The sequence below is a fragment of the Phalangium opilio genome, unplaced genomic scaffold (assembly GCF_054372755.1).
Source record: "Phalangium opilio isolate 3A_F unplaced genomic scaffold, DU_Popi_V2 ptg000082l_1, whole genome shotgun sequence".
In the NCBI taxonomy this organism is placed as follows: Eukaryota; Metazoa; Arthropoda; class Arachnida; order Opiliones; family Phalangiidae; genus Phalangium; species Phalangium opilio.
In genome coordinates this window covers 919063-933047 of record NW_028324189.1, presented here as the reverse complement: position 1 = coordinate 933047, position 13985 = coordinate 919063, and the positions used below count along the sequence as shown (strand labels likewise).

Genomic DNA, 13985 nt, shown 5'->3' with positions numbered 1-13985 from the left:
AGACAAATCACACGTGATCATAATTCAATTTTAACTTCAAATTAATTCTTAACTCGCACAAATTAAGTCTTAAGAAATTTTGAAATTAACGAAATACTAAGTAACGTCTATGGCTCTAAGTTTGTTAAAATCTCTAGTATATTCACCATTATTGTATCTGCACGATGAAGAGTTAATTCAATATACGCAACTTTACAACTCGGCAATTTTAAACGCGCTTTATCGACAAACATTCCCACCAAAACTTAAATTACAACGTCACGTGATGATATAAGTAAATTCACGCGACAGCAAGAATTTCGGAGCCTCTTCGATTAAATCGAGTTTTCCTCGACTATATATATATATACGTTTAAATATTTCTCTATAAAACTGTTTCCCCCTGTCCCTTTTCATTATATTAACAACTAAAGGAGGACGCGGTTGGGTCTCGCATAATGCGATCTTTCCCCAAAATTTCCGACCTCGGAGCTAACCCTAACCCATTAAGGGATGTATATATAATACGCTCTCTCATCGGCTACGGGAATATTTTGGCCTATATCCCTACCAGGGGGGGGGGGATAAAGGATGGTTACAATACCCTCCCCATTCATTAAAGGCCAAACTAATTTTCTAGTCAAAATCCAAAGGGTTTTAAACTTCATTATAAATCACAAAGAGTGAATTATATGGTATTAAAAAACTATATAGATGAAAATACGTGCCTTCTAAGGTTGTAATTATGTGTAGTATAGACCCCAATAAGTGCGTAAAAGATGCAGTTTTAAAAAGGGTACTGATTAGTGTTACCGTGATCATTTTAAATAAACGAAGTATATATTTATTATCTTGGTTGTGATATAAAAAAATAATAATGAACAGAACTGAACTGATTTGATTTAAAAGAGCTATAGTTCTTAATTGAGTTAATTAGTAGTTAAAAGGTTAGATTATTAACGACTGAACAAGATGTTAATTAAGGGCTAAAAATGGGTCACCCAGTGAGTTTGCTGACCTTTTTCAATATAAACGTAATAATTTTAGGACAATAGTTGAATTTCTATTTGCCATGGTTTAGAAAAACTGTCGTAAACGAAGAAGATCGATTTACAATTTGATGGCGTGGCATTAAAAACGGTGCGATTTCGTGACGCAAATCGTTAGAAGTTAAAATATCATTACTGTATAAAAACGTTTTGACGCGGTAAAGTTATTTCAGCCACAACAAAACTACTATACTTGAAAACTGTACGCGGTTAGAAAGTTATAATTGCAGTTTTGAAGTGTAATATTTATACACACTGATTTAGAACCACCAACAACTATATATGCGGAATTATGTAACGCGACTTTAAATTGCCTTTTCTTAGGTCAAGGACTAAATTAAGATTTTAAATAATTAAAATAATAAACTGCAATAATAAAAAAGATAATTTCTAAAATCTAACCTTGTAATATTAAGTGCGGAATAATGTAACGCGACTTAAAATTACCTTTGCTTAGGTCAAGGACTAAATTAAGATTTTAAATAATTAAAATAATAAACTGCAATAAAAAAATAATTTCTAAAATATAACCTTGTAATATTGAGTGCAAATACTACAAGTTTTTCGTTGAATTTTCATTTTTGAAGTATTTAAATAAGGTTTTTAAATAATTAAACTGCAATGAAAACAAAAAAATAATAATAATTTGCAAAGTAAAAAACGCTTGTGCAAATACTGCAAGTTTTTCGTCCGAATTTTGAAGTATTTAACTTTAGGATTTCAAATAATGCCAGAGCAAACTCGACTCAAATGTCTGACCGGATTTGTGCCCAAAAATTGGTTTAGAATTAAATCTTCCTTCGTTTCCTGGGATGGTAAATCAGTACCCTTTCCTTTTTAAGAAACTGCAAACGCGATATAAAAACCAAGGAGAAAAATTCACCCACCATAACCCCTGGAGGTGCGCGAGCGCGATGATGTAAATTAATTAACCCCCATTGATAATTAAAAGATGAAGATTAAAGGGGGCCTACCTCGTATAGTTCCACTTTGCTTGGCGTTTCTTGTATGAACACGTCAAAAAGAGTTTCTTTCCTTCAATAATGCACTTGCAAGAAGAACTCGGGGTATTAATTATAAAATTAACTTGTTTCTTATCATTTATTTAAAGAGATAGAGAGAGAGAGGAATTAAAGGGAGGTAATTATTCTACGCTAAAAAAATCTTGGAGATGATGGGGGAAAAATGGAGTTCCTGTTTTATAATAATAATAACTACGGTCCTAGGATTTTAGACGGCCTACACGGACTAGGCCGGAGGCGGTTACTTTGATTCGGTTTGCCGTTCAACGGATTCATCTCCGTCCGTTAAAATCTATTTTCTTCAGCTCGCCGCCTTCTCTCTCTCTTTGCTAACTCCCTTAAAAAGCCGGCGTTTTTCTTGGGCTCTACTGTCTGAAAGGCCCTTCTTCTTTAGGGGGTATCGTCGCGAAAACTCTCACTTTCTTCCCTTAACTTCTCTCGAACGCGCGGTCTTTCCGGAGCTCTCACACTAGACCATTCTCGACGATCGAAAACCCGAACGACTCGGACGATTTTAGTCTCGCCTGGTCGTCGATAGAGGCGCTAGCGTTTACGCGAGCGTCCTGGCTCGCCTCTTGCAGCATCGAGCCTGGATTTTAGCAGCAGCATCACGCGAGAGATGTTGCAGCTAGTTCTACTACCCCTGCCTGCCTTAGCTGCCTCGAGATGAAAAGGGAACACCAAGAGCAGAGCGAGAGGGGAGAGAAAAAAAATATTGCGGTTTTTCGAGGCCTTCCAGGAGCAGGATGATGGCCGGGCTGCCTTAACAAGGAGGTCAAGACCTATTATCATCTTTGGAATACGCTTAAAGCTAACAGCTTCAAGTCACGCTATGCTTCTATAAAATAGTTTTCACACTATAGGAGGATTCATACCATAAACACAAGGATTTCTGCATGGCTACTTAGAGGTCAAAAACACGGGTTACTTTGTCCTCCTTGTGTAAATGGTATGAATCCTTCTAGATCCTTGGGAAAACTGGGGAGAAGGGGGTAAATAGAACCTGGTGTTTGACAACCTTGTTTTCTTCAAACAAAATATCCGGCATTTTACGTCTTAGAATACTTATTGGTCAAATAAATAAACTACAGAGAAAGTGAACGTCTCTGTCTTAAACGCCTCTGCCATACAGATAAAGCACTACTAAGCCTAATTCTCTTCTTTCAATTCGCCTTAATGAAGCATCCACCCAGCCGTTATAATCAAGGTAATACATTACGAGCCACGTGCTCCCAAAACAGCGCTAGAAATATTGGAGTTTTTCGTGGTCTTCTCAGAAAGATGGCAAAAAATGGGCAACGTAGGCATAGACATTCGCAGCTGGCTGACTGGGCGGTATATATTTTTTAAACCACCTCATTCCCCGTACGGTACCGAAGCTTTTAATTATTTTTTTCTTCTTCTCCGCGCTCTCGACGGACTTGGGCTTATATCCTTCTGATTTATTCGCGGGGAGAGACCCGTTTTTATCCCAAAAAATGAATAAAAAAGCCGATTTTCGACGCCGCATACCCCCGTGAGGTTCAGCTTGGTTGGGGAAGAAAAGGGAAACAAGATGGGCCCGGCCAGATTAGACTCTTAAAGCCATGTGGAACATTTTACTTCTTAAGTTGATTGCCAGAGAGCCCTTAGAAACCCTTAATCCCAATCCCTTTTAAAACCGACAACGAGTTTTTAGTGATGATTACTAGTAACCCAGACGCAACCCTCAATCCCCATCCCTTTTAAAATCTCCAATAAATCCCTATCTCTTTTAAAGTAACAGGCGGCTCCAAAATCACCCCTAGCATGCTGGCTAATCTTCTGGACACGAATTTTACCTTGCCAAAGGCAGGAACCAATCAGACCTAATGCACTAGGTCCCATTGGTTCCTGCCTTTGGTTTAACTAGCCTTCGCCAAGCTTAGCCAACGTGTAGCAAAAAAGGCATCTTTCAGGGGCATCAACGGAGCCGCCCTTTGCTTTAAAAGTATCAACGTAAAAAGACGAACAAAAATACTGCTACTTTTACAACAACAAGAACTACGACGCGAGTCAAACTTATAAGCTATTGTTTAGATGTTCATCAAATGACGTGGCTAAAAACGGTGCGCGTGTTTTAAGTACGTTAAACTGTATGTTCGCGCTACCCAGTTTTCGCTCGCGCACCCCAGAGTTATTCGCACATAGTTTCGTGGCTCGAAAACGAGGAAGGGAAAAAATCTTCATAAATAAATGAATAAGAAGGTTAGAAAGTTTTTCCCTTATTTTCTTTCATAGGCACTCTACTTTGAAAGTATAGTTACGTTAAGTACTATGACTTGTAAAATAACAATAAGTGTATTTGATAAAAAGTTACAGGCTAATTCGAGTAAAAGTTATTTTTATAGTTAGTTTTTAATTCATAAGATTTAGTCAAACGATGCCTAAGTGTATGTGTTTCTGTGGTGTAGCGGCTATCTCATCCGCTTAGCACCCAGAGGGCCCCGGGTTCGAGACCATGTGGATGCGGATGAATTCTTTTATACTCGTTAGTTTAAATTCACAACTAAATTAGCTCAAAAAGGTTTCAACATCGTGTATCGTGGCGCAGTTGGTAGCGCCGTTGAATGCCAGTGCCCAAAAGATCAATCTTCAAAGATGGTCAGTATCCCACAGTGGATCAGTGCCCGAAGTGGTCAGTATCCCACAGTGGATCAGTACTCGAAGTGGTCAGTATCCCACAGTGGATCAGTAGTCGAAGTGGTTAGTATCCCACAGTGGATCAGTGCCCGATGAAGTCGTGTCTAATGTGGTCCGTACTCAGATACCGAAGTTATATTTTACAGTTAGTTTTAAGGGCCCGGGTTCCAAATGGCGTTTATATTGTAACATGTCTAATCATAACAAATGTTTGAACTACGCAATTAAAACCAAATTTCCCTTATCGATTCAACTTAATTTCAAACTGCAATACATATAATAATTTCTAATTTCTGGCCATTTTTGGGATTGAAAAAGTGTCCTTGTTTCGCCAAGGATTGTGTAAATTAATAAATGCAGTTTTTTAAGGACTGAGAAGCAAAACTCGTTTTTGTTCTAATATAGGTTTGAATTTTTGAAGCATACTTGACAATACGTAATGTGGACCCTCTTTCTTTCCTTATTTCAAATGCAAAAAAAAGAGACAATCTCCATTAGAGGGGGGGACTTCCTCTTCACGCAACTGACAACGCCACGTGGCGTGCACGATACTGGAATTTAGGAAATTCCACAGGTGATACACCTTGCCAATTTTTCATTTTCCCCAATGAAGAAAAAAAAAGAAACCGATTTAGAGGAAAATATATCTTTTTTTGTCTTCTAAACTTCACGCGCTGTTCCATCGTTTCGTTTGACAATCGAGAGGATCGCGTGATTCGAGGACTTCCGATGGCACGTCACCAACTTTACACTGCCATTTGCAACCCCAGCTCTCTCGAGTCCAGAGTGTTGGGTCCTGATATAGTATCAACGGAATTCGCTAAGACACTTTAAGTGGAAACATTTTTCACAAAGTTATCGGAGATTTTTCTTTCAATGTTGTTATTGTATTTTTCGTTATTGTTTTTAACAGAAACAAAATTTTAATATATAGGCCTATAGTTAGTATTTTAAAAATAAAATAGTCGACATGTGTTATTACTTTCCTTGTGTTTAGGGGACAATCGGTGTTTGGAAGCAACTAAATGTTGCAAACCCTATGCATGTTCTTTGACCAACTTCGCTCATTTTGAATTTGACCACGAAGAACACACACATCCTTTAATAATAGCAGACTTATCATAAACACGCTGTATAGAAAAATTACCGAACCAATATAATTCTGAAATTCCGTGACTTTGATAATTATAATTACAATTTCAAAATTCCCTAAGAAACCTCAATCTCGATCATAAGCGAAAAACGGACGGGTATGTCGTCAGATATTTAAATTTTTCGTTAAGCTAGCGTTAAAGCATCGAAGCGTATTATAAAATAGAATTGTTGATGAATGAATAAACGGCATAAATGACGATTATATTTTCCTCTAAAATCCCAATACGGTGAATATTTTCCTTCGATAATCAAAGGCAATTAGCGGTTAAGGCTGTGCTGGAGCTAGTCGCTGAAATTTACGTCTCGCTTCCCAAGCAGCGGCCCTGAACGCCACCGCCGAATATTAATTACAAAACACGCAATAAACGACTCTCTTTCCTATATTAAAAGTAGATAAGCTCAAAGTTATCAAAAGAAACGTCTTTTGTTAATAAAACAAGCGATAGAAATGCGAAAACATTGCTATGAATATTAAATAACATTCCAATTAACTGTATGAATTCCTAGTAGTAATACCACGTGATTAGTGAAGGAAGAACACGCTTAGAGAAGAGGAGGGAAAAATCAATTGGCGCTCTTTCAGGGTTCATACAACTTTTGGAAAACAAATTTCCCTGAGATTTCCAGGTTTTTTCCCCATATACTTCCCTGAGATATCCAGGTTTTTTCCCCATATACTTCCCTGAGATATCCAGGTTTTTTCCCCATATACTTCCCTGAGATATCCAGGTTTTTTCCCCATATACTTCCCTGAGATATCCAGGTTTTTTCCCCATATACTTCCCTGAGATAATCCAGGTTTTTTCCCCATATACTTCCCTGAGATATCCAGGTTTTTTCCCCATATACTTCCCTGAGATATCCAGGTTTTTTTCCCATATACTTCCCTGAGATATCCAGGTTTTTTCCCCATATACTTCCCTGAGATATCCAGGTTTTTTCCCCATATACTTCCCTGAGATATCCAGGTTTTTTCCCCATATACTTCCCTGAGATATCCAGGTTTTTTCCCCATATACTTCCCTGAGATATCCAGGTTTTTTCCCCATATACTTCCCTGAGATATCCAGGTTTTTTCCCCATATACTTCCCTGAGATATCCAGGTTTTTTCCCCATATACTTCCCTGAGATATCCAGGTTTTTTCCCCATATACTTCCCTGAGATATCCAGGTTTTTTCCCCATATACTTCCCTGAGATATCCAGGTTTTTTCCCCATATACTTCCCTGAGATATCCAGGTTTTTTCCCCATATACTTCCCTGAGATATCCAGGTTTTTTCCCCATATACTTCCCTGAGATATCCAGGTTTTTTCCCCATATACTTCCCTGAGATATCCAGGTTTTTTCCCCATATACTTCCCTGAGATATCCAGGTTTTTTCCCCATATACTTCCCTGAGATATCCAGGTTTTTTCCCCATATACTTCCCTGAGATATCCAGGTTTTTTCCCCATATACTTCCCTGAGATATCCAGGTTTTTTCCCCATATACTTCCCTGAGATATCCAGGTTTTTTCCCCATATACTTCCCTGAGATATCCAGGTTTTTTCCCCATATACTTCCCTGAGATATCCAGGTTTTTTCACCATATACTTCCCTGAGATATCCAGGTTTTTTTCCCCATATACTTCCCTGAGATATCCAGGTTTTTTCCCCATATACTTCCCTGAGATATCCAGGTTTTTTCCCCATATACTTCCCTGATTTTTCCCTACATGGAGTATCCTATGGAGCAAATGTTGACGAAGGAGGGGGGGGGCAAATATGACTTTTACATAATCGAAAGACATCCCCGTATCTCTAATATAACCAGAGTTATAGCCTCCAAAGTATAGTGTATAATGTTAATCCTATGGAGGGTGTGTTTATGAACATTTTGCTTAATTACTCGGCCCCTGTTTGACGAAAATTTCCCTGATTTCCTGAATTTTACTAAAAATTCGAAATTTCTCTGAATTTTCCCTGAGGTTTTTGTCAACTATTTATTTCCCTGATTTTTCCAGGTTTTCCAGGTTTGTATGAACCCTGTCTTTCTATGGAGAGGCGGGTCCGGGAAAACCCTCATCTGTTATTAAAATTACAACAAGCATCGCATTTGATCTGATTACTTAGGCTTAATTTACTTATATCTAATAGATATAAGTCCAGGCGGCTTTGGCACGTGTTCCAGTTCTAGGGGGAAAAGGATCGCTCTACGGATCTCTTTAATAACTTTATATTCTATAAATACGATCATACTAGCTTGGCACTATAATGTTTACGAAGAGATGACGCTCGTTGAAAGTTGGGAACCATTTGTGAAAAGAGAACCAGCTGCTTGCTATTGATTTTGGGGAAGTTATTTTTCTTTATTTCTTTTTCTCCATACGTCGTCGTGCTCGTGCTGCATGCACTGTTCCCTTTGCCTCTCTATATATCTTACACCGGTGTGTGCTGGTACCGAGTGCACCGATTTCTCGTTTTTTTCCCTCTCTCTCTCTCTAGCTCCTAAACCAGATCCGAATGATCCAACCGTATACTATTTGAACCTAGCTCTTAAAAACTAACAGCCATTTTAGGAGCATAATTTTTCCATTGTTCCAGGCAGAAGGCGCCAATTTTATCTTGTACTTTTTTTTAGAGGGAAAGGGGTGTTTTTCCAGCTCTGCAGATTTTTTAATACTGTTTAAAAGCCTGCCAGGCACTAACGTGAATTAAATTTCGATAAATTTGATGCTAAACTACAGGAAAACTTCGACCAAGTCTAAGATATAGGACATAATAGGACCTTTCATGAAATTATAGGATAATATAGGACCTTTCATGAAATTATAGGATAATATAGGACCTTTCATGAAATTATAGGATAATATAGGACCTTTCATGAAATTATAGGATAATATAGGACCTTTCATGAAATTATAGGATAATATAATATAATATAATTGAGATCCCAGTCGTTTTCAAACCGTCTAACTTGTCCATGGGTTTACCTTTTTCCAGCCCAGGATTCGAGCAATTCGTGTGTGCGACGGGCTTTACTCTGAGGCTGAGCCCCAAGAGAGGATGAAGGAAGGAAAAAATTTTGTGATCGTTCTCTTTAAACAAATCGACAGATTGAGAACGTCATTGGAATAATCTCTCTCGGCCGCCCGAAAGTTTTTCTTTGTTAAATGCATTTTTTATTTTGCATTTGCCAATGCGATATCGCGAGTAGCTGTTTGTAGATTATGTTGGGGGTTAGTCAAAATTACTTCCACTTGGTTGGGCGCGCAAATTTCTTAATAAGGAAAGGATTAGCTTACGCTTCAGAAGCTAGAAGTTTGTTGGAACTTTAATTTCCTTAAGTTTAAAATCCATTTGAACTCGGCCCATTCAGACTAAGACGTTCCCGTCGGTACGTTCAATTCCTTGTTCAGACGTGAGAGCAGACGACTTAAATCGAGTCGCGTTCCCTATAACCGGAAATTAGGCTTATCTTGAGATTCGTGAAGGGAATGAAGGGGAAGAAAGAATTTGGTATTTCGTCTGCTAGTAGGGCAGACGAATTTCATCCCATTACTAACCTTAACGACACCCGAAATAAGCCTAACTTCCGGCGATAGGTGGAGTTACTGAGGTAAACTTAAGATTTTTAGTCTATAGCTAGTCTGAATGGACCTAAGTATAGTATAAAGTCTAAATGACAATCGTAAAAAAAGAGCACGTGCTAAAATTTTTCTCGCGACATTCAAAAAAAAAATTCATAAATTTATTCATCTTTAACAAACGCCGTGGTTTGTATTCGAATAACACTTACAACGAATATGCCAAAATTATATTTGCAAGGATAGGTTTGTTTCCCTTAGGCAAGAATATACGCGTACAATTGAATTACAGGTCAGCTCCTTTTCAAAATCATTTATATATACTCTCATTTCGAAACGGAAAGGGGAAATTTCGTTATTATATACGTAACGTTAGGAAAGTCAAAAGACAATCTAAATTCTAATTTTAGCATTTTTGTTCGAAACAAAAATAACTAACCCTTCTTGGCCCCTTTTACTACATACCAATACAGGGTGTTACTTACAAGTCTGGCTCGCATATAAATTAAGGGGGATGTTGATGTTCTTTGAGTCCAAAATGTAACATCTTCATTTTGTTACAAGGGTCACTGTTTTCGAGTTATTATTTGATGGAGTGTTTTAGGGATGACCCCTTAATTAAATTACAAATCACTGTCTTAATCAGTTTCTTAATTAAATTTAAGGGGTCATCCGTAAAATACTATTATCAATCTTAACTCGTAAACAGTACGTGGCCCGAACAATTTCAAAATGGAGATAAAAGTTGCATTTCAAACACCCTGTATACTTGATTCAAAATAGTGCAGTGTATGTAGGATGCCAGGGTATTTTGTACGTTATCCCGGCGGCGGCTTCCTATCTATTTTGCATTTTAATACATCCGTAGAAAAGGAATACGCCAAATTCGGACACCTTGATTTATCGGTTCTACCGTTCATCCTTATATACACCCCCGCATTTTGCTCTTAATCTCTCTTTGTCTACTCCGAAAACTGCCACTCCTAGACGGAGTGAGAGTTAGTGTTACATTTAATTGAAGTGGCAAATAGATTTAAAAAAAATAATAATATTTCTCTATGTGAATCATTTTTAAAAATGATATATATCTTAAAATTTTATTTCCTGAGAGGTTTCATTTTCAAACTCATAACATGATTTCCCATAGAACCAGCTACACCACTATTTTTGAAACAACATGTATGTTTAAACATGGATTAACTATAACGCTAGGGATTGTTCGTTCCCCTATGCGTGTTCCAAACGCCCCCTAGCAGCAGCTTCAATCCCTAGCAGGAATTGGACCAAATATCACATGTCCTATGACGTCAAAAATGAAAATCCCGTCTAAATTGGGCGCCGCCATCTTTAAAATCCGCAAAAATCTATTTATTTTGCCTGGAGATGGCGCTATATCTACATCCGTTTTAGTCCAACAAATTTGGGGGAATGAAGATGCGGAATAATTCGGAACATGTAGTTGGCCATAGCAATACATGGGAAACACGGTTAGTGAACAATCCCTAGCGTTAGTTAATCCATGGTTTAAATCGCAGATGAAATCACTCTCTAAGGGTTCATAATAAGATCCATACGCAATGACGTCAGAGCAAATAGTGTATCTATACATTTTCCAAACTATCCGTGGTCAACTTCTACAAAGGTAAAAACGAACAAGTGTTGGCTATTACATAAGGACTCAGAAACTCCTTAGCACGGTAATGAAAGTAAGGCCATATCAGCGGAAACACTTGACAAAATCCAGCTTTCGTAGCGCGGGGCCGAACAAATGCGATTTGCATTAAAGTATATATAAGGGACGCTATATTTGACCTCCTTATATGAGTTCTAGTTAACTATACATTTATAGTGACGTAGGTTTTGGAAGTGACGCTTGCTTGCTGCAGCGGGGTTTTCAGTTCAAACGGTCAATGGTCCAAGGGGAATTATAAACAACGGTGTGGCTATTTATAGAGTATTGACCCTAGCCAAGCTTAAACAATCCGATTGTGGCGTATGAAAGAAAGACGGGGGGGAGGAAGGGGGTCTAGAGTGACAAAGGGAGGGGAGGGGGAAAGGAAATCCTTCCCCCCTCCCTCTCCGGTCAAGTTAGTAGCACGCGATGAACAGCACGTGCACGCTATACAAGTCTAATAAGGACGGACTTATATTACGATTCTATTAAACGGGAAGGGAGTAACGAGTTACCTACGTAAATATCCGATGCAAAAACCAAGTAAATCAATAAAAAATAATTACCTCCTATAGCTTGTATGGTAACTTGTATAGTTTAGTTTGTTCATTTTAATTTAGTGATGGGAATTAAATCGATATGATATCGGTATCAATGATCGATATGGCACTTTAACGCTATATCCACTCGAGGTTAATTTGCAGATTAATCGGTTCAAGATTAATTTACAGATTAATCGGTTCAAGATTAATTTACAGATTCATCGGTTCAAGATTAATTTACAGATTAATCGGTTCAAGATTAATTTACCGATTAATCGGTTCCAGATTAATTTACATATTTATCGGTTAATAATCGGTTTCATTGGGTTAAATAATCGATTAAAATCGGTATCGGTTCTAGTAAGATTTCGATATCGAAGTCGGTTAAATTACGATATCGGAAATCACAAACTTTATTAATTCCGTACTTCCGCGTTAGGGAGTTAAAGCTGTATTTCCAAACGCATTTTAGAGACAAAATACGTTAATTTAAGGAATTTTAATATAATAAGCATTCGCTAAATGAATTTGCAGAATAAATTTCGGTAATTTGATTCTCGTATGAACTACTAAAATCAAATCATCTTTGTAATTCAATATTTGTTTAAAACGTAGTTACCACATTATTGCAGTCATAAAATGTGCGGAAATAATCAATTCTCGCGACTTTGGGTATTACCTAGGATAGTAAAGAACAGTTTTCCAGGAACGTCGATTCCAGTGGCAAAATCGAGAGGGAGTTATACGCGTCAAAAAAAAAAAGAAATCCAGGTTATAATTTACCGCGATTGACGTCACGAGGTTGGAAATTAAAGCCGGGAAAACTACAGGCGCGAGACATCAAAACAGGTTAGGTAATACCCATATAATACCTCTCCTTGGAAAGTTCTACATGCTGGAATTTACGGTAGACTTAATTTAAACACGTTTGAGAAAAAGTGATGAACGGACGCACAGACGTACAGTACAATTATAATACTTCCTAGTAAACATATCGGAGAGGTTGAAAGTCTACGGAGTTTTTTTTTTTTTAATAAGCCCACGCTTTAACTTTCACTTCTACCTGTACCTGAAAGGTTGGACACGCGACTATCTTTATGAAGGCGCGAAAATAGACTAATTGATTCAACCCACCACGTGTACGGATTAGTAAGGACCAAGTGTCCAATCTCTCGTCTTTACCAAACAGTCGATAATGCTTAATTTGAGTTCGTTATTGTAACGCAAAAGCATGCGCTATTACGCGTACACACGCTATATACGAGTTTCGATAAAACATTGCGTAATTATTAAAAACAAAGTTCAAGCAAGAATTAATTCATGTTACTAAGAATATTTGTCGATTTAAATAATAAATTCCTCGAGTGGGAAAATATTAAATCATTAGGGTGAAGTAACCTTATAGGCGTTCAAACCTTTATGCTTTTTCTATGAGCCCCTGTAGAAATGTTGTTCCTGCCGAACATTGAACCGCTAAATGCTTTTAGATTCACTTTTAAAAATTCTTTCACTTGCCATTTAAAAATAAATAATTTCCAAACTTAATCTTATCATAGATATCAGAAATAAACAGGGGAATTTCTGATAAATAGTAAATATTTCGAATTATACCTAAAAAAAAATAAATAAATAATTTTTGAGAAATTTTAAATATTTCATATATTTTAAATCAATTTCTGATTTCGTTAAAATTTGAAAATATTTCCGACCACTGGAGCATGCCTTTGAAACTGACAAGTTTCAAACGAATTGATCTCCTTCCGTACCGAGATAATCTCTGGGGTCAGTGAAATCTGATATTAGGGGTACCTCCACCACATGGGCCAAAAAAAAAATAATAAAAAAATAACCTACAACACGATTTATTAATAAATTCCAACAAACCTTTTGAAGCGTAACATTGCATTATACGCTGGGTTTGGTATGCCTATAGTAGCTTTTTGGCAATTTAGTTTAAGTGCGGTACGGATAGTAGGTAGGTATAGCCTCGAGGAGGGTTTTTTGGTGAAGTAAGAATAAAAATAGACCGTAAAGTCTAAGCTAATCCCGAGTGATTGCGATAAATCAAATTTTAAAGTATATTTATCGAAGGGTAATAAAGCGTAAAATCCAGTAATACCGTCGTAGCCTGCACCGTGCAACGCGTACAAGGCGGAAAATTGGGCTCCAGCGTTTAGGGAGGCGCTCAAATTTATCAACGTCGACTAAATATCTGAGAGATAATTTACATAGGAAAAGGAGTATTGGTATAGAGAAGCTAAGCCTTTGCCTAGTAAGTTTTGGGGAGAGAGAAGAGAAGTGGGACCCCAAAATCCTTTTGTTGAAAATCTCTATT

General features: G+C 37.5%; 2 protein-coding genes across 4 annotated transcripts in view; both read right to left on the bottom strand.

Moving 5' to 3' along the window:
- Positions 1-13985, bottom strand: part of LOC149650706 (innexin unc-9-like) — a 105767-nt gene that overhangs the window by 74714 nt on the left and 17068 nt on the right. The window contains exon 1 of one of the 2 annotated variants that reach the window (XM_089847326.1): positions 2003-2088. The exons of the other annotated variant lie outside the window; for it this stretch is intronic. The gene's annotated coding sequence lies outside the window, so the exon portion shown is untranslated. Of the gene's footprint in view, positions 1-2002; positions 2089-13985 lie in introns of those variants that run through there. 2 annotated transcript variants of the gene reach the window in all.
- LOC149650705 (innexin unc-9-like) overlaps positions 1-13985 on the bottom strand; it is a 99800-nt gene that overhangs the window by 68747 nt on the left and 17068 nt on the right. Inside the window, exon 1 of one of the 2 annotated variants that reach the window (XM_089847323.1) lies at positions 2003-2110. The exons of the other annotated variant lie outside the window; for it this stretch is intronic. The gene's annotated coding sequence lies outside the window, so the exon portion shown is untranslated. Of the gene's footprint in view, positions 1-2002; positions 2111-13985 lie in introns of those variants that run through there. 2 annotated transcript variants of the gene reach the window in all.